This window comes from Mirounga leonina, unplaced genomic scaffold (assembly GCF_011800145.1).
Source record: "Mirounga leonina isolate KUSES-001 unplaced genomic scaffold, KU_Mleo_1.0 Mir_493, whole genome shotgun sequence".
Classification (NCBI taxonomy): domain Eukaryota; kingdom Metazoa; phylum Chordata; class Mammalia; order Carnivora; family Phocidae; genus Mirounga; species Mirounga leonina.
In genome coordinates this window covers 1,613,449-1,631,836 of record NW_023270780.1, presented here as the reverse complement: position 1 = coordinate 1,631,836, position 18,388 = coordinate 1,613,449, and the positions used below count along the sequence as shown (strand labels likewise).

The window sequence follows — 18,388 nt, the reverse complement described above, 5'->3', positions numbered from 1 at the left end:
AAAAAAGAAACTGAGGACCTCAGGAAGTACTGAGGGGAAAAGTTGACTGTGGTACAGTATTTGTTGGGCACAATTTAGACAATAAACATTTTTAATATGCAGATCAGGTGCCACAATGTTAGGAATCTGAATTAAAATTTAGGCTTTCTTGGGGCGCCTGGGTGGCTCAGTCATTAAGAGTCTGCCTTCGGCTCAGGTCATGATCCAGGGTCCTGAGATCGAGCCCCATGTCGGACTCTCTGCTCACTGGGAAGCCTGCTTCTCCCTCTCCCACTCCCCCGGCTTGTGTTCCCTCGCCCGCTGTCTCTCTGTCAAAATAAATAAATAAAATCTTTAAAAAAAAATAAAATGTAGGATTTCTTTGGTCAGGTTATAGGAGGGGCTGGCCCCATTTTGTGTTTGATTAAATGGCTCTTCTTACTAGAACTAGCCCACATTCTCCTAATTTTTATTTGTTCATTCAATAAATATGGAAGGTCTGCTATATGCTGAAGTTTATGTTCTCATAGACATAGCCCACTGTTACTCACATAGCACACATGTGAGTTCTGTTTTATATAATACAGTTTCATGTATTTTACTAAAGTGTAAGATCCCTGATGCCTGGAATTGTGTCTTATTTATTTCTGTGTCATCAATATCAATGAGCACAGTACCTTGCACATACTAGGGACTCAATAAATATTTGAATTGAATTATGCTGTAATGCTGTTAAAAGGCATTAATAAAAACAGCGATACTTAACTTTTTTCGATTGGGCTAAGGCAGACATGTCATCATTATGCAAGTAAATATTGAGTGTTAACAGAGAAGGGTATGTTCGCTTCATGAGTGACGTTAGAAGACTGCAAAACTGGTGGAGACTCGGTCTGGGAGAAGCATTGTTAATTTTCCTCTGGTCAGTCTAGAATGACCGCGAAGAGTAACTAGAATTTCAGTTTTCTCATTCGAAAGTATTTTCACCCCTCACTTTTCCAGAATTGCCCGCCTTTTTCTGCTTCTTCCCAAAGGGCTAGAGCCAACTGACTCTACCTCAAAGTCTCAAGAGCCCCCTCTGTACCCCTCCAGCTTCGGTTCAAGAACTCTCCAGATCAGAGGCCTTAAGAACACTGGCCAGGAAAACACGGGGTCACGCGCAGGGCAGGCGCCAAACCGGCCGCAGCCAGGGGAGCGGCGCTAAAGGCGGGGCTGCTACGGGGCGGGGCGGGGCGGGGCGGGGCGGGGCCGGCAGGAGGGGGCCGGGGGGGGGGGGGGAGGCTTAGGTGTCACCACCAACCCGCTCCGGCCGGAAACTGGCGCTAGTTTCCGGCCGGACGGCCGAAAGCCACCGATCCTGAACCAGCCGCCTGAGTCGGAGTGGCGACGGGGTGTGGAGCAGGCAAAAAGCCACTGGGGGAGGCCAGTCGTGATCAGTGCCGTCTGGCTCCAGCTCCTGATCCTGTGCGGAGCAACAGCCGCGGTCGCAGTCTCCGCCACCGCCTCCGCCTCCATCGTCGTCGGGGGAGGGGCCAGCCGGACCCCGGGGTCACAGCCGAGGAATGAGGAGAGGCGGCCGGGCCCCGCGCTCCGCCCCGGCCTAGGGCCTTGCCCCGGGAGCCGCGAGGGTAACGGAGCCCCCTGCCCTGTCACCCTCCCCCCGTCTGCTCCCGTCCCTCCCGCCTCTTCAGACTCCCAAACTCTGACCCTCTGATCTCCACTGTCCCCCTTCTCCTTTCTGATTATATTTCTCCCAGAGCCACTGCCTCCCGGCACCCCCTCCACGCCCCGACTGTGCCTTGCTTCGCCCCGACCTTTTCCCCGTTACTCCTCCCTTTCACCTGCGTCCCGCGTTCCTAGACCCCCCTCCCCACCCCCGTTCCCGGCCTCCCTTCCTGAGCTGTGCTGGGCAGTTTGGACGGTCCCCCCCTTGTCAGCGAGACTTTCGGGGAGGGGTGGTGGAGTTTTAAGGCGGTTCAGAGTGCAGGCTACCCCCCGCCCGTCCTACCCCCATAGTGGGATAAAGTTCATTGTAAAGTCTCAGTATAAAAGTACAACGAAAAGAAAACAAGCTTGTTCTCCCCTATAGGTAGCCAAACTGAGGTGCGCCCAGTAATGGAGGAAGGGAGCGAAAAAGTGTGTGTGTGTGTATGTGTGTGAGAGAGAGGGAGATTGATTCTAGGGCAGGCTTATGAACTTTAGAAAAAAGAAAAGTTGCCATGAGCCGATGGAAACTTTAGAAGCTGCTGATGAGTAAGCCGGGGTCTGCGTGATCTCACTCCTCTTCTCATAATTACTAGGTTAACGGTGTGGCTCCGGTCGGGATGGAATGGGATTTGTTTACTGGGCCGGCGTATTTTTAGCTTGTCGGCTCACAGGGACCAGAGCTCTGAGTCTCTCTGAGTCTCCCTGAGTCTCCCTGAGTCTTTTTCCGTCTCCCTCCCCCACTCCCTCCCTCTCGTCTAGGTAGTCTGTCTAACCTAGGCGGTTCCTCTGGGCACAATACAGATACAGAAATTAAGTTGAAAGAAGTGGACTGGTGAAATTTTATGTAAAAGAGTCTCCCCCACACTTTTCAGGGGGGTTCCTTTTCATAAATGCAAAAGCAAGAATTAGCAGGACTTTGACTTTTTTTTTTTTCTCATATTTTTATAACTGTGTAAAATGTTTTTGAGAACAACCAGAAGCTGGTAATTTTTCAGTCTTTGGCTTGTCATACTGTATATTTAGGAGGTCCTTGAGGAGGTTGGATCCCTTTGTCTTTCAGAATCTATTTCTAAGGTAGAAAAGGACAAGAAGAGGTAGTGGTAAGGCTAGTCCAAAAAGATAGATAGCAAATCCCAGATTTTTGAAAAACATTTAGAAAATTTCTTTCCTAGTGAACGAGACTGCATTCCTGTTGGGGTGGAGAAGACAGCAGGAACTTATGCTGGGTGACTAGGGACACTCAGACTTCTAATTAACCATTTGCTGTGCATGATTTACAAATGAATACATTATAGGCAAACAATTATACTCTTTGTCCTCATTGTTCTTCTGAACAGTTCTTTTAAAGTTTGGGAGCCAACCTGCTGTGCTAGTCTATTGATATTTTGAAGGCTGAACAGCACTGTAAAATAAATGAAATTGATGTTGCTCATCTGGAGTGTGAATACCAGTCTTGTTCTAATTTCCACTAGCTACCCCGCATGCCGCAGAGCACCTCCCTGAGTAAGTGGCCAGTTACTATGTACTTAGTGATCGCAAATGAATACAAGTGTTAGCTCATGCTAGGAATAATTGAGAAGGTAAATATGCTGAAAAGATCTTCCAAAACTGAAATAGATTATTTTTCCACTTTTTTTCCATTTTGGATTATCAGCACCTTTCTGCTGACGATTATCCATTAACATGAATAATTTAGAATTGAACAGAAATCCACTTTGGGCATTAAGCATCCAAACAGGAAGGAAAGATGGAAGGAAGATAATTTCCAAACTGTTACTAATTTTTTGTTTTTGCCTGACTTGACTTATCCCTTTCATTTAATGCCAGAGACTCCTTTGTGGAAAAAAAAATGTAAACCTTTGCCAGGGAAATGGCTGTCTGCTGACTTGTATAAGGCAGGCTGAACAGTAATGAATGGTAATTGTTAGTTGGACTTGGTGGAGTTAGGTCACCAACAACTTGGAAATATTCCTGAAGCTTTACTTCCTTAATCTCCTACTTCTGGGGACCGCTGTTGAAAAAAGATTTAATTTGGAGGGTAAAACCAAATTTTTAAAAATCAGAAACGCCTTCCCAGAGTCTGTTGACTATTAATAATTGTTTTAATTTGTGTGTCGGTTGATGCCAATATTAGTGATGTCTGGGAAATTCTATTTATATCAATGAGATAAATTAAGGAAGATTTCAGAATCAGCAAAATTGGAGGCTGTGGATTAGAGTCATAAAGAGGCATGAGCTATGGAGTTAAATAGAACTTGGTTCAAATCTTGATTATGGCATTTACTATGTGACCTTGGACAATTTACTTCTCCATCCTTATTTATAAAATATGTATGAGCATCCAAGCAAATGAAGTAGTTATTCTTTGTTAGGAGTATAAGAAAAGAAAAGAGCTTCCAGGCAGAAAATGTATTTATTTCTATCACCTTCCCCTACATTCATTATTTGGTGCCTGATGGGGTGGGAATTGAAGCAGTTGAATAAGTAAGAATAAGCCTACGGCAGCCTAATAGTCTAGCACTATTCCTATTTCTCAGAAGGGGTTGTTTGGGGTTTGAGATTCAATATATGTGACCAAGTAAATCATGATGGAGTAACAGTATTAAAAATAAAATTTCAGATTGTTATGGGGGCACTGAGGGCCAGTTGTAAAGTTTTCGAGCTTCTCAAGGATGCTTAAGCATGCTAGGATCCTGGCAGATCCTTGTGAGGCTCCTTGTAAGGAGTACCTCCTCTTTGACCCCAGACATTCATCCCATTAAGGGAAGATCCTGAGACAGTGCTTTGAAGTGTGGCTTCAGCAGTGTCTTCCCTGTGGAAACTTAGGAGCTGTGAAATCTTCTCAACAGCCCCTGATAAATTCAGATAATTAAAATCTGTATAACTGGAATATGGATGCAGGGCAGTTTTATGAATGCCTAAATTCAGTTGATTTTTTAATATGATAGAATCCAGTTTTCTTGTCTTTTTTTTTTTTTAAGATTCACGTATTTATTTGAGAGAGAGAGTGTGAGCATGAGTGGGAGTGGCAGGGGGAGAGGGAGAGAGAATCTCAAGCTGACTCCACGCTGAGCACAGAGCCTGATGCGGGGCTCGATCTCACAACCCTGATATCATGACCCGAGCTGAAACCAAGAGTCAGATGGTCAACTGACTGAGCTACCCAGGCGCCCCTGTTTCTGTTTTTTTGTTTTTTTTAAAGTAAGGAATCCTTGCTGAATAATGATGGAACACTCTTGCCGATGAAGCTGTCTCCAAGCTCCAGTGACAGGCTTTGGAAAGATAGAAAAGATATAAAAACAAGTGTCCTTGCTCTTGGGACAGGGGTAGGGTTGTGGAAGGTGGTGTATATAAATGGGAAGGCACACTGTTATAAGCTTTAACATTAGGACACAGCATATAAACAAAACCAAGTTCAGTGGGCTACAAATGGAATATGTAAAGGCTAGGAAACTTGGGAAGTAACAGAGTCTGTGAAATTAATTAGGGAAGACTTCTGAATCAGCAAAATTTGAAATGGACTTGGAGGCTGTGGATTAGAGTCATAAAGAGGCATGGCCAATGGAGTTAGGTAGAACTTGGTTAAGTCTCGACTATGTGATTTGGACAATTTACTTGTCCATCCTTATCTATAAAATATGTGTGAGCATTCAAGTAAATGAAATAGCTATTCTGTGTTAAGAGTAAAAGAAAATATAACATCTTCAGGCAGAAAGTATGGAATGTACAGTGTGCAGTGATGGTATGAATGACTAAGTTGTGTTTGTTGGGGGAATAAATGAGAGGGACTGGAGAGAATGTGGGTGGTCAAGTCATGGGTAGAACAGGCAAGAGGGTGGAGGGGACTCAGAGGCCAGACTCTGTTGGGTGTTGATGGAAGGGTCAATAGAGTCATTGTAGATCCTTGAACAAAGGATGGATTTAATGAGAAGTATTGAGCCTTCTGGTCCAGGAACTCAGGGGCAAGGAGTCAGGCAGGCACCGGTATACTGTAACTCTTTGGTTTCTCTTCTGGACCATCTTGGCCTAAAGGGATCACCCAGGAGACATAGGATTCCTTGTAGAAGTTTTTGTATTCACACACCTTACTCACCTTACTCACTATGCTGAGCTCTGTTTGTGTCTGTCTCACATAGCCTGTGGGCTGTGGCTGGATTATCCTCAAGAACTTAATGGTAAGGACAGTATCATGTTTTAAGTGCATTTACCTTTCAGTTATCTCTGGTATTGTAGGGTATAGTAGTATAAGTAATTCAGAATTTAGTATTAAAATTTCTTGGTTTGAAAATGCATCATTTTTTTAAGCCAGATTTATTTTAATGTTTTGAGGATCGTACTGATGTTGAAATGAATTTGCATTTCTAAGCCTATATTACCTGGTGGTGAGGAGGGTATACTGTTGGTGAAGAACAGTCAAACTTGGTTTAAGATTATGCCTCAGAAATCCTGTAAATTGGATAATCCATTTATGGATAATTAAGACTGGATTATATGAGGATGTTAATGAAGACCAATTTCTTTTCAAAATCTGTACAGGTCCAATGTGGCCACTTGGGCTGTTTGCCTTATGCCTAAGTGATTTATAGATGATGCCTATGTTGTAGTTAGAATGAGTCTTTACTCACAATATCTGGAGGAATCCTATTGTGTTATGTTGCATTGTTGAAGATGAAGGTGGCTTTTTCAGAGGACTTGGGCTTTGTAGAGGCTCTTCCAGATAGTAGCTCTGCTAAAAAACTGTCAGGTTTTTTTCCTCCTGAACTAAAGTTGTTTGAAAATATGGCCAGTTAAAAAAAAAAAAAAAGGAATGGGGAGCAGTGTTCACATTTAATAAACAAAGGATCACATGCTTGTTCTTCCAACCTTGTTCTTTCAGTTGACTTGTTTTCCTTCATCCCTGCCTACCCCCTACCTTCTCACAGTCATTACCAAACTATGTGTTTATGATGTCATGAGCACAGGATTATTATTTACCTCTTGAGTCAGGAGACTGTAGTATTTTTGAGTGGAAATCAGAGGTGGAAGTCAGGAATCTTAATTTATACAGTTTAGTTCAGGGTAATTTTCAACTGTGTTTTTTAGGATTATGTCTTATCTTTTTATTTCTCTAAGAAATAGTTTTGGATAGGAAAAATTACTATATTATTTTTGGTGACCTGCTTTGAGTTCAGTTTTATGCTAGGTACTGTGGAGGACTAGGAAAAATGATGATTTTGAGTTGAAAAGTTTACTGTCTAGTTGGGAGTAAGGAGTATGGGAAGGAGTGAATACCCATTGAACCTCTATTATGCCAGGCAAATAAAACAAAGAAAATGAGAAATTATATTATTGATTGCATAGTATAGACTTCATACCATATGTATTTGGGGAGAAAAGCACTCAGGTAGTTATGAATGCTATCACAAAGGAATTGTAACTTATTCCAGATCTGAAAAAAATAAAATTGTATCAGGTACAAGGGGTGAAGATGAAGCAAATAGCAACAACAACAAAATCATTTCATTTTGGAGCTGAGAGTGATCAAGCAAAAGCCTGGACCAGGCTTGGGTGTTCTTGGGGCAGTGATGAGACTGACCTGAGTAGCAGTGAATAGTAGCGGAAGAGGTGGTTTGGTTGGTTTGGAGCTATGTTTTAGAGGGGTCTTAAGAGGCAGGCTTATAAGTTGAGATTTTAAATGATAGAAAATAGTGAACCACTGTGAATTTTTGAGGAGGATAGTAATATATGATAGTAGGAAACAGGTGGGCCGGGAGGGAAGGGGGATTGGCTCCTGGGGTGTATGAGGTGATGAGACCTGAGCTAGAGTTGTTGGGGGGTGGGTGGGATAAGGAGAGAAAGAGGGGGAAAAAAGATTTTGAAGGAAAAACTAAAGTCAGTGAGGACTGGATGTAGCAGATGAAGGAGAGTGATCCATCAAGTATGACTATGACATTGTAAGCTTGGGTTTCTGAGACACTGAGATAAGGAAGTTAGGAAGGTTTCCTCATTTTTTAGAGGAATTTGATGAGTTCAGTTTGAGAGGTATTGGATATGAAGTGGGAATGAAATGCCCAAGAGAAAGCTGATCCATTTGTCAGAGATGAACCTGAAGCTGGTAGAGAGTTAGAGGCAGAGGTTAATACTTTTGGAAGTGTGGTTTTGTGGTTCATCAGCATGGATGTGGTAGCTGTAGCCAAGGGAATGACTAAGCTCTCTGAAGATTAGAGTTTAGGGAAAGAGCAAAAGGCTGGAGATAGTGGTAGTGATAAACACTATTCTGTACTCTTTGGGCCATCTTAATTGACTTCTTCCTTATCCTTTCTTGTTTTCTGTTCCTTTCCTCCCAATGCCAGCAAACATCCCTTGAATGTCTCTTACCTTGTAAGCACTGTTTTAGGCACTGAGGAAACAGATGAGTCAGACAAGGTTTCTACCTGCAAGGAGTTACGGGTCCAGGGGGAGGAGACAGATGCATAAATATATAGATGTCATGAAGTGTGGTAATTGTTGCCATAGAAGAATGTAGGGGGGATAGTAGGGGCCTAAAGGTCAGTTCTGCCTTGGGCATGCAGAGGTTGGAAAGTGCCTCCCAGAGGAGATGACATTTGAGATGAGTCTTGAAAGATGAGTTAAGGGTGTACCCTACGGAAGATAGGGAGAAGTACACTCCAGGCTGAGAAAACAACATGAACAAAAGCTTAAAGGAACGAAACAGCCCGACTTCTTCAGGTAACTTTTAAGTAATGATTGTGGCTGAAGGACAGGGTTGGAGGGCAGGGATGAGGCTGGAGAAGTAGGTAAGGCTGATCATGCACAGCTTTAGTTTGTGCTGCAGTATGATGAGCATTTCAGGGTTTTTAAGCATGGGGGGGGGGGATGTAAATTTCACGTTGTAGAAAGATTATTTTGTCAGTGGTGTAGGGGGGTTACATTGGAGAAGAACAGAGCAAAAGGCTTTTAAAATACCTTTATTATGCTTAACGGTAACGCATTTCTTATTAAGTGATCGTGTTTGTAGACTCATGGAATCAGAGAACTACAGGGACTGTTTCTTAGTCTCCCATTCATTTTCAAAGGGCATACCTGAGATTTACTCAGGATCACAGAAGTAGTTTTGTGATAGCTTCGTCTGGAATTCAATCTCCAGTGGCTATAATGTGGTTGGAGGTTAATAAATGTCATTTCACCTCTCTGATTCTCTCAAGTCCCATTCCAGTGTTTGTTACATTCTGCCACACTGCATTGTGCTAGAAGACATTCCCTCCCATTGTCGTTTTTTACCAGTCCGAAGTGAACAGTGGCATTTTCCCAGGTCTGACTGAGGAAGATCTGCCCTGAGAGTACCTCAGGGAATAGGGACTTCTGACCTGAGGCAGTTGGGTGCCCTGGAGTGGAGTGAATAGGATGTTAGGATTATTCATCGAGGTAATGATGCAGTTGTAGAAGAATGTCAAGGTGTTTGTTTTACTGAGTGTGCAGATGTAATTATCTCTCTTGCTAAATTCCCTTCAAGTTCTTTTCTTTTAAACTTAATTTTAAATTGTGCCAATGAAACTTTGGTAGAAGAAATAGGCTTGGATAAATTGGTTACCCACAAAAAGGATATTTATCTAAAAAGACCAGATTTATCATTACACTTGTATTCTAAAGCTTCCTTTCCTGTGTTTTTAATTTTACTGGGTTTTTATAATTTTTTTTTTTAAATTTTTTTAAAGCAAGCTCTAGGCCCAACGTGGGGCTTGAACTCATGACATCTAGATCAAGAGTTGCATGCTCTACTGACTGAGCCAGGCAGGTGCCCCTTCATTGGGTTTTTGTGAAGGGAAATTGTTTGGGTTTAAAGTGCTAACTGAGAGTTTGGGTTTTGTGTTTTAGCCATTTTGCTGGAGAAGAACAGGACAGGATAGGAGGATATCTTAAGAGGTTCTTAGACTCCCCTGGGGAAAGTTGGGACACAAGGGGATGTGGAAGGATGGGTACCTTCCATTGATAAGTCTTCCTCAAAACTTAACTGAGTTGTGATTTCTTTACTCTTTTCTCTGGGTTCTGTCCACGTCTTCTCCAGAGACGGGCCTTGGTTTGGAAACTGTCCACTTTAGCAGAATTGCCAATTTTTAATTCTTTGTCAAGTGGGCAAGGGTACATTTTGTTTTTGTTTGTGAGTGTTTGGGGGAGAGTGGGGGAGAGAGGAGGCATAGCATAACTACTCACAGTGAGTCTTTATCTGAATTCCTATGTAACTGGAAGTTTCCTTGGCTTTTTTGAGGGGGAGATGACTTGGTTACACTGGCATTTATGTTGTGTGGGATCGTGGTCGTCACTCCCCTCGGATATCTGATTTAAGATGGCAGTAAAAACTTGCTTCTTGTCCTTATCTGTCAGCCTTCACCCCACCCTGTTCCTGAGTGCCTTCTGTGCACGCTCTGAGGGATATGAAGAATCCTGTTCAGTTGAGAGCTGAACTAACCAAGTGTTCCCTGAAAGTTTAGGGAAACTATCTAGTTCCTGACTATTATTTTTGGGTTAGTGATTCCACTGTTTTTCCAGTCACCTGGCCCTTTCTTAATCTTAAAATTTTGAATAATGAGATACTTTGAATATTTAGAAAAGTCCAGGGCAAAAAAATCCAAGACATTTTTAAGTCCGTAACCCAAATTTAATGGATGTTAACATTTTGTCATATTTGTCTTAGATCTCTTATTCTGTTTAAGATATAATGTTAGATACAGCAAAGTCCTACGCATCCTTTCCCCTTTCCTCTTGGGAAATGACTACTGGCCTGATTTGCTATCTATCATTCAGTTTCATGTTTTATACATATTATATACACACAAACAACGTATAGTTTTGGAAATCTTACATAAATAGAATTGTACTGTATGTATCCTTTTGCAATTTTTTCCTCAACATTGTTTTTCAGATGTGTCTACATGTAGATCTAATTCACTTAATCATCTAATTTTTAAGCCTCTTACCTCTATTGCCCTTTTCACTTGTCCTGTTAAAAAATATCCTACCTGTTAAAGTCCCAGTTTAAGCCATATTTTCCACAAAAACTTTCCTGATTCTTTTTTACCTCCAATAGGATATGATCTTTCCCACTTCTGAATTCTCCTATCATTTTATTCATACTTGTCTGGTCGTAGTTGTATATTTTTGTAGTTTTGTTTATTTGTGCCCTTGGCATGCCATTTCTACTACACTATGAGCTCCTTGACAGCAGAGAAGTTTCTTTTATCTTCGTGTCTCTCCTGGGGCTTGCCACAGTAACTTATACATGGTAGGCATAGTGACTAAATGGTTAATTAATGAATTAAAAAGTAAAAATCCTTTGCATTGATGACCTGTTAGTTTAATTATGAGCATGATAGTGGCCCCATGAAAATAGAGCTTATAAAGAAACCTCAGCAATGAAAATTAAATAAAATGCACATAACTGGCAAGAGTAGTCAAGACTAACTTCCTGCAGGAGATGAGCAAACATTCCCTGAGAAATGAAATGGGAATTGATCGGTGATAGCATCCAGTGAGGAAACTCCTGGGAACTGATTGTGATGGCCTTGGTGAGACAGTGTGCTCCTGTGGCCAGACTCATTTCACTAGCTATCAGATTCTGCTGTTGTCATCAAGGTCTTGACACCCTCACTGGAGATGAGATACCGGCATTGAGAAAAAGCAGCCTCTCTGTTCACTTCATAAACACTGCTGAGAACCAGGAATTCTTTGGCCCCTAAAGAAGAAAGCCTAATATACATATTTGTACATTCGTATGTATGTATGTACGTATACTTTTAACACTTGCCTTTTTTATTGAAACCAGATTGTATCTCAGCAGAATATTTTGAAGCTTTTAATTCTAGAAGGTAGAGTCCCAATATAACATCATTCTGGCGTCACAGAAGCTCTTCCCTCTCCTGCCAAGTAGAAATTAAATATTAAGTGGAACTATATGAAATTGCAATTTTGTAGGTAAAAGCAGTCAAATATTGGCAGTTTTGTATGGTTAAACCTTATACGTCCAGTCTTGATTTTCTCTTGGCATTCTGTAGATCATTATCATGACCTTTTTGAAGTGGATAATCCCAAATCCATTTATAATTCTAAAATGCATTTCTGAACTTTAATTTGGAACCAGTTTTCTTTTGTAGTTATCTTAAGCTCAAGGTTTTTAATAAAATGTTTGTATCTCTCAGCACATATTTATTATATATTGGGGATGGTTGTCGGGGAATGTATAAGGATTGTAGGCCAGAGTACACTGTGGGAAATCAGCCTATGATGAAAACTTCTGCTGTCATTAGCTACATACAATTGATTGAGTTGGCTTTAAGGAGCATACAGTTTCTTTGAGTAAATGACCCGCCACCCTGCACTTCCTGCCACCCCCATATCTCCTCTCTAAGTCTTGATAAGGGAGATCTGGTGGTAGGGAAAACCATGGAAGAGAAAATTACCTGTGGCCTTTGATTTTCTTTGGAGACTTAACAGGAATGAGGATATGAGCCCTAGCTCCTGGCACCAGACTCTTACTTCATGGTTCTCCAACAGTTCTTAGGTTAAGGGAGCCCTGGGTGTGATGAGTGGTGGTGGTGGTGGGGGGGGGGCGGCGGGAGTGGAGAGCAAAAAAACAAAGATAGTGGGAGTTAGCAGATATTGTGGAATAGGATTGGGGAACAGGAATGGAAGAATGGGGATAAGTATAAAAATTTAAAGAGGTTCTGTTTCCTCTCATCCTTCAAAACCTGGCTTAGAAGTCTTTATAACCCTGGTACCTTAACTATATCCGACTTGTATCCAGGCCACATACCTGCTTGGAAAACATCATATATAGAATTCAGCTTTGAAAATACCAGTTTTGTGTTCTAAAATAGTTCTTTGAAAAGTCAGGGTCATTTTAAATGAGTTGGTCTACTATTGTCTTTTGAATCATTAATAACTCTGAGCCTTTAGTACTAGTAAGTCTTGGTCTTTATGTGAAGGAAGTCTCATGTGAAGAACTGAGAAAGACAATGGGAAAATATCATGCTGCTAACAAAAATATTTTAGACAGCAAGTTCTTATCTATTTTAAAAACTTACCTGCTCTTATGAATTCCTTTGTGAGTATTTGCTTTCGTCTTCTTTGAACAAGAGCTCACCTGGCCGAGTGTTCATTTTCTAAAATTTTCCATCAGTACTAAGGACAAAATTATCTGACATGAAGAAAGCTTGGTCCATTTTTGATGACTAGGGATAGAGACTTCCCAAACTCCTCAGAATTCTGAAAATAGAATTCGAAAGTTAGACTTAATATCTGCTGCATCCTGGTTTCTTTGGTTGCCTAAAATAAATTCCTAGCTATTTGGCACAAGGTGACCTCTCATTTTAACAACATTAAATTCCTTCTCTCTCACATCATCTTTGAAGTTTTTTGTAATATGCTAGTTCATTATGGAAATTAGGATAAAAAAATCATCTACACAAATTTCTCTTGATGTTTGCTGCCAGCTTGAGACTATAAATTCCTTTCTACTGAATACCTGCTGTGTACCAGAATTTGGACAACATGCTCTAAGGAGATGCTAAGGAAGTGTTACCCAGCAAATAAACTAAACAAGTAGTAGGAGAATTGGCCCCTTGGGAATTTACATTCTGTGTTAAATGGGAAATAGTTTCATATACATAAATACATATATAGAAAAAAAGAAATGTGAGAAAGAAATACAACTACATAGTATGTATATCATCATACAGTGTTTTAGAACTGAAGGGAAATTTACACATTGTCATCATTTTCTAGGTAAGGAAAATGAGGCCCAGAAAATTTGACTTGTCCAAGATAGTAGTTACTCTCAACAGCAAACATTTTATTGAATATTTGCTCTCTGAAAAGTTAGGCTTCAGTAAATAAAGAGTTAAAGTCATGAAGAACTTAATTATTGTGAAGACTGAATTATTTGCATAAAAAGATAATACGAAGCCATGGATACTAAGTGTCAAATGAGGAGTACAGTTGTACAGAATTACATAGATTTTTTTTTTTTTTTTTTTTTTTAATGAAAGTAAGCTCTATTCCCGACGTGGGGCTTGAACTCATGACCCTGAGATCAAGGGTCGCATGGTCTACCAACTGAGCCTGCCAGGTGCCCCAGGAATTATATGGAAGTTTAGAGAGAGTGGGTAGGGGAAAATTTTATACTTAGGCTAATCTAGACCTTAGAGGAGAGAGAAGACTGGGTAAGTTTAGAGGGCAAGGCATGAGAACAGTGAGCATTCAGAAGGCATTTGAGGCATGAGAACAGTGAACTAAGCCTGCCTTGTTTTGAGGGTAGAGCAAGTAGACAAGCAACAAGATTAATAAAAGTTGGAGAGTTAGGTAAATTGGAGAGGGCCTTAAATCTCAGGCAGAGGAATTTATACTTACAGTGAAAAATCCCCAAGCACAGAATTTTATGTGTAAATGAGTATTTTAGGAAAATGGATTTCAGCTATGCAGTGTAAAGTGGAAGAAGAGAGACCAGACTCCTTTCCCCAGTTATAATAATCCTGGGGAGAGGAGTCTCTACAGGGGTGATGGTAATAGAGAGAGAAAAGAGATTCCAGTGATTTGAAGAAAAGTAAATAGAATTTGGTAACTGCGTTTATAGGAAGGGTAGATAATAGTGCACGTGCTCTCCATCTGGATTGTAGCAGTAGCAGGGCTGGGTTTGGCTGGTTTCTAATGCATCTGCTCTCCAAAGGGATACTTTGGTGGAAGCCTTTGAAGAGCACTGAGTCTAGCCCAACATTCTTAGTTAATACTGAATACATAGTTTAAGTGACTGGTTTAAGTTTGCAGAACTTGGTGTAGAGCCCATTCTTTTGACTGTTGGCCAGTGATCTATTATATCCTATTGCTTAAGAGGAGGTGGGTCAAGTGGTTAAAAACACAGAGGAGATGCCTGGGAAGTGAAATGGGAAGTTGCAGACCACATTATGATGAGGTTTACCCACAAGCCCTTTCAGTTCTCATAGGTTTTCCTTATCTTCAGACACTAAATGTGTATACTGTTGGGCTCATAATGCAACAGTGACCCGCGTTCCCTAGAGCTATCTTCTGACTTTCAGTTTTTCATAGTCGAGGAGAAAGATTCCTTCCGATTTTGGATTTAATTGCATATACTCTCTGACTCCCAATTTTGAAGATGCAGTATCTTTCCCTCTGCATGTAGATAGGTTGTTGTGGTTACGGGCTGTAGGTGAGGTAGCCTCAAAGGCCCCATCAGTCTTTTTGGAGTAAAGGGAGGAGGAAAGTTTTGGACCCAGATCTTTCTAGCTTATTTACCCTGTCAGCAGTTAAGAACAATTTACTTACACAGATCTTATTACCTAAAAAGGTCAGTAAATACTGTGAATCAATAGAGTGTTTTCGCTAATGGGAAGTTTTTAGAGAATTAAATAGCCTTCTAAAAAATCCTTTGTATTTGGTTTTAAATTTGTAGTCTGGTATATTTAAGATGTGACTTGGTCTCACTTCTTTTCCCTTCTATTTTTCTTTCCTTTGCTTTTCTTTTCTGTTTCCTATTCTGCCAAGCTTTTATCTGGTAATGACAGATACCTGAAGACTCACAATAGCATTATCTGGATCAACTAGCATTTATTATGTACCTACTACACGGGTCTGTTATTTAATTTCATCTGCCAAGATGAAATATTCCTAGATTTTATGACTAGGGCCCTAGTAGTAAACATTTTCCAGTGCTTGGCTTCTACAGTTCTTACCCAATTTTAATCTTTGCCATGACTCTTCTGTTACAACTTCTTTTTTTTTTTTCAGACAGGAAGTAGGTTTTATTGGTGGGCATGAGTCGGGAGGGGGCAGTGCCGAGGTTCTCATGAGTGCAGAGCCCTCCATTTGTCCAAGGGGCCACGATTAGGGATGTATTTGACCCCACAGCCATCTGGGATAAGCCGCTTTTCAGCCACCATGTCTTCAAATTCATCCGCATTAAACTTAGTAAAGCCCCACTTCTTGGAGATGTGGATCTTCTGGCGGCCAGGGAACTTGAACTTGGCCCTGCGTAGGGCCTCAATCACATGCTCCTTGTTCTGCAGCTTGGTACGGATGGACATGATGACTTGGCCAATGTGGACCCTGGCTACTGTGCCCTGGGGCTTTCCAAAGGCACCCCGCATACCTGTCTACAGCCTAGATTGGAGATAGCATGAAGTCAGACCTCAGTGTCCACTGGAAAGAGCTGTCTCCAAGGTCCCTTAGGGCAACCCATACAATCAACAGGCTGCATACACTACCAAGGAGGCTACTGTTTGCAGCTATGGCACACTGTCTGTTACAACTTCTGACCTGGCTGGGAAGTGAAGAAAACTTTACTATTTAATGGTGAGACCTACCATGAGTTATACTAAGTACTTTATATATCACCTCACTTAATACTCAGAACTGTTCAATAAGATAGGTAGGTATTCTTATACCTATTTACAGATTAATTCATCTAAAATATTTATTACTGTTAATAAAAATATTTGTCAATTCAGCCAAGATATTTAGGTACTGTTGAAGGTGCTGAGGATACCACAGTGACTATCAGATGAGGTCCCTGATAAGGCACAGAGAAGTTAAATAACTTGCCCAAGGTCACACAGCAAGAAAGTGACAGAGCTAGGATTTACATATAGATCTGGTGGATTTCAAAGGGAATGTATGCAACCACTGTAACACACTGCCATTGATATATATTGCATATTCTTTGTGATTACTTAAATAAATCAAGTTATAAAGCTAGGTGCTACTCCCAGTATTGCTTTGTTTAAGAAGGTTCTCCGTGGGGTGCCTAAGTGGCTCAGTTGGTTAAGTCAGCGTCTGCCTCTGGCTCAGGTCATGATCTCAGGGTCCTGGGATTCCTTGCTCAGCAGGGAGTCTGGAGTCTGCTTCTCCCTCTGCTCCTTTTCACCGCTCGTGTGTGAGCATGCGCATGCGTGCTCTCTCTCCCTCTGTAAAATCTTAAAAAAAAAAAAAAAAAAATCAAGGGATCTTTACATAATTAAAAAAAAAAAAAGGTTCTCCCTGAATCTAAGAAAGAAGTCTGTTGGTGCTGACAAGCACACCTGCCCAATAATGCTTTTCCTCTCTTCCCCTCCCATCTCCCCATTCCCTCTCCACTCACTCATACCTGGGTATAAACTGGACAGTGTGACCTGCTTTGGCATGTGGATATGTTTGTGTTTTGAGGACTGGGAGAGTTTTGTTTGTTTCCTTGGCTTCCTGAACGTTCCTTGCCCACTTGAAAGTGCTTTCTTGTAGCGTGATGGTGAGTAATGTGTTGTTAACATTGTAATGTGGTCATACCAGTTGGAATATTTTTTCCTTTTCCCTCAGTTCTCTCTGATGAGTATGTGAGTGGGGACTCTTGGGTCAAACTTGCCTTCTGTAGTTCATTCAAATAGAGAAGGCTTTCTGTATTTGGAAGACTAGAAAATAGTCTTGAGGTTGGGAAGCCTTAAAATCCAATGTCTGGGGTGCCTGAGTGGCTCAGTTAGTTAAGTGTCTGCCTTTGGCTCAGGTCATGATCCTGGAGTCCCAGGATCAAGCCCTGTGTTGGGCTCCCTGCTCAGTGGGTGTCTGCTTCTCCCTCTCCCTTTGCTCCTCCCCCTGCTCATGTTCTCTCTCACCCGTTCTCTCTCTTAAATAAATAAAATCTTAAAAAATAAAATAAAATCCAGTGTCTTCTGCCCAGCTGAAATTCAGTTTTGTGGGGCGCCTGGGTGGCTCAGTTAGTTACGCGTCTGCCTTCTGCCTTTGGCTCAGGTTATGATCTCGGTTCTGGGATCGAGCCCCATGCAGGGCTCTTGCTCAGCGGCGAGTCTGCTTCTCTCTCTCCCTCTGATCTCTCTCGCTTTCACTCTCTCAAATAAATAAAATCTTTAAAAAAAATTCAGTTTTGTTAGTATTCTAGGTTTATTCTTTAGCTAGTGAGATCCAAGAGAGTTACTTGTTTTCAGTTATGTCCATTATCACCGTGTGCCATATTTCAGAGAACGGTGTTTGTTCTGGAGTTAGCAGCTTAAAAATAGGCACACAGGTTTTGTGGTAAGCATTACCTAGTAGGAAGCCCTAGGTAATGCTGTTTAGGTCTGTGAGACTGAGAAGCTGAGTTCCAGTTGAGTTCTAGGGATTAATTAGGTGGAATCAAGGTAGTTAGTGTTAGAACTAGTTGGTTTTAGGGACCCATGTCAATTAAGGATTGGGATTTAGTCATATCTGTGCATGACACATAAGGTTAATAAGATGATTTATGTGGATGTGTCTAACCCAGTGCTTGGTACTTGATTGGTACACAGTAAATATTAGTTAAATCTTTAAAGGTACTTGAATGGGGAGTGTTGTCAGTTTGTCTTTCTAGGGCAGCTTTCTCATAATTAGAAGAATATTTATCTTTAGAAGAATATTTATTGATCATTTAACTGTGGGTAAAGCATTTGGAAAAGGGATTGGGGTATTGAAGATTTCTTTTTTTTTTTTTAAAGATTTTATTTATTTGACAGAGAGAGCACAAGCAGACGGAGAGAGAGGGAGAAGCAGGTTCCCTGCTGAGCAAGGAGCCTGATGTGGGACTCGATCCCAGGACCCTGGGATCATGACCTGGGCCGAAGGCAGCTGCTTAACCGACTGAGCCACCCAGGCGTCCCGGGGTATCGAAGATTTCTATCAGAGTCTTGCTGAAACTGTGGTCTTACCATGTACAAATTGA

The 18,388-nt window shown here is 41.4% G+C and overlaps 1 protein-coding gene and 1 pseudogene across 1 annotated transcript in view; one reads left to right on the top strand and one right to left on the bottom strand.

Moving 5' to 3' along the window:
- Positions 1–1,385: 1,385 nt before the first annotated feature.
- The window catches only part of OTUD7B (OTU deubiquitinase 7B), a 56,365-nt gene continuing 39,362 nt past the window's right edge, over positions 1,386–18,388 (top strand). The window contains 1 exon segment of the mRNA XM_034989908.1: positions 1,386–1,604. The gene's annotated coding sequence lies outside the window, so the exon portion shown is untranslated.
- On the bottom strand, positions 15,876–15,985 carry LOC118000404 (annotated as a pseudogene).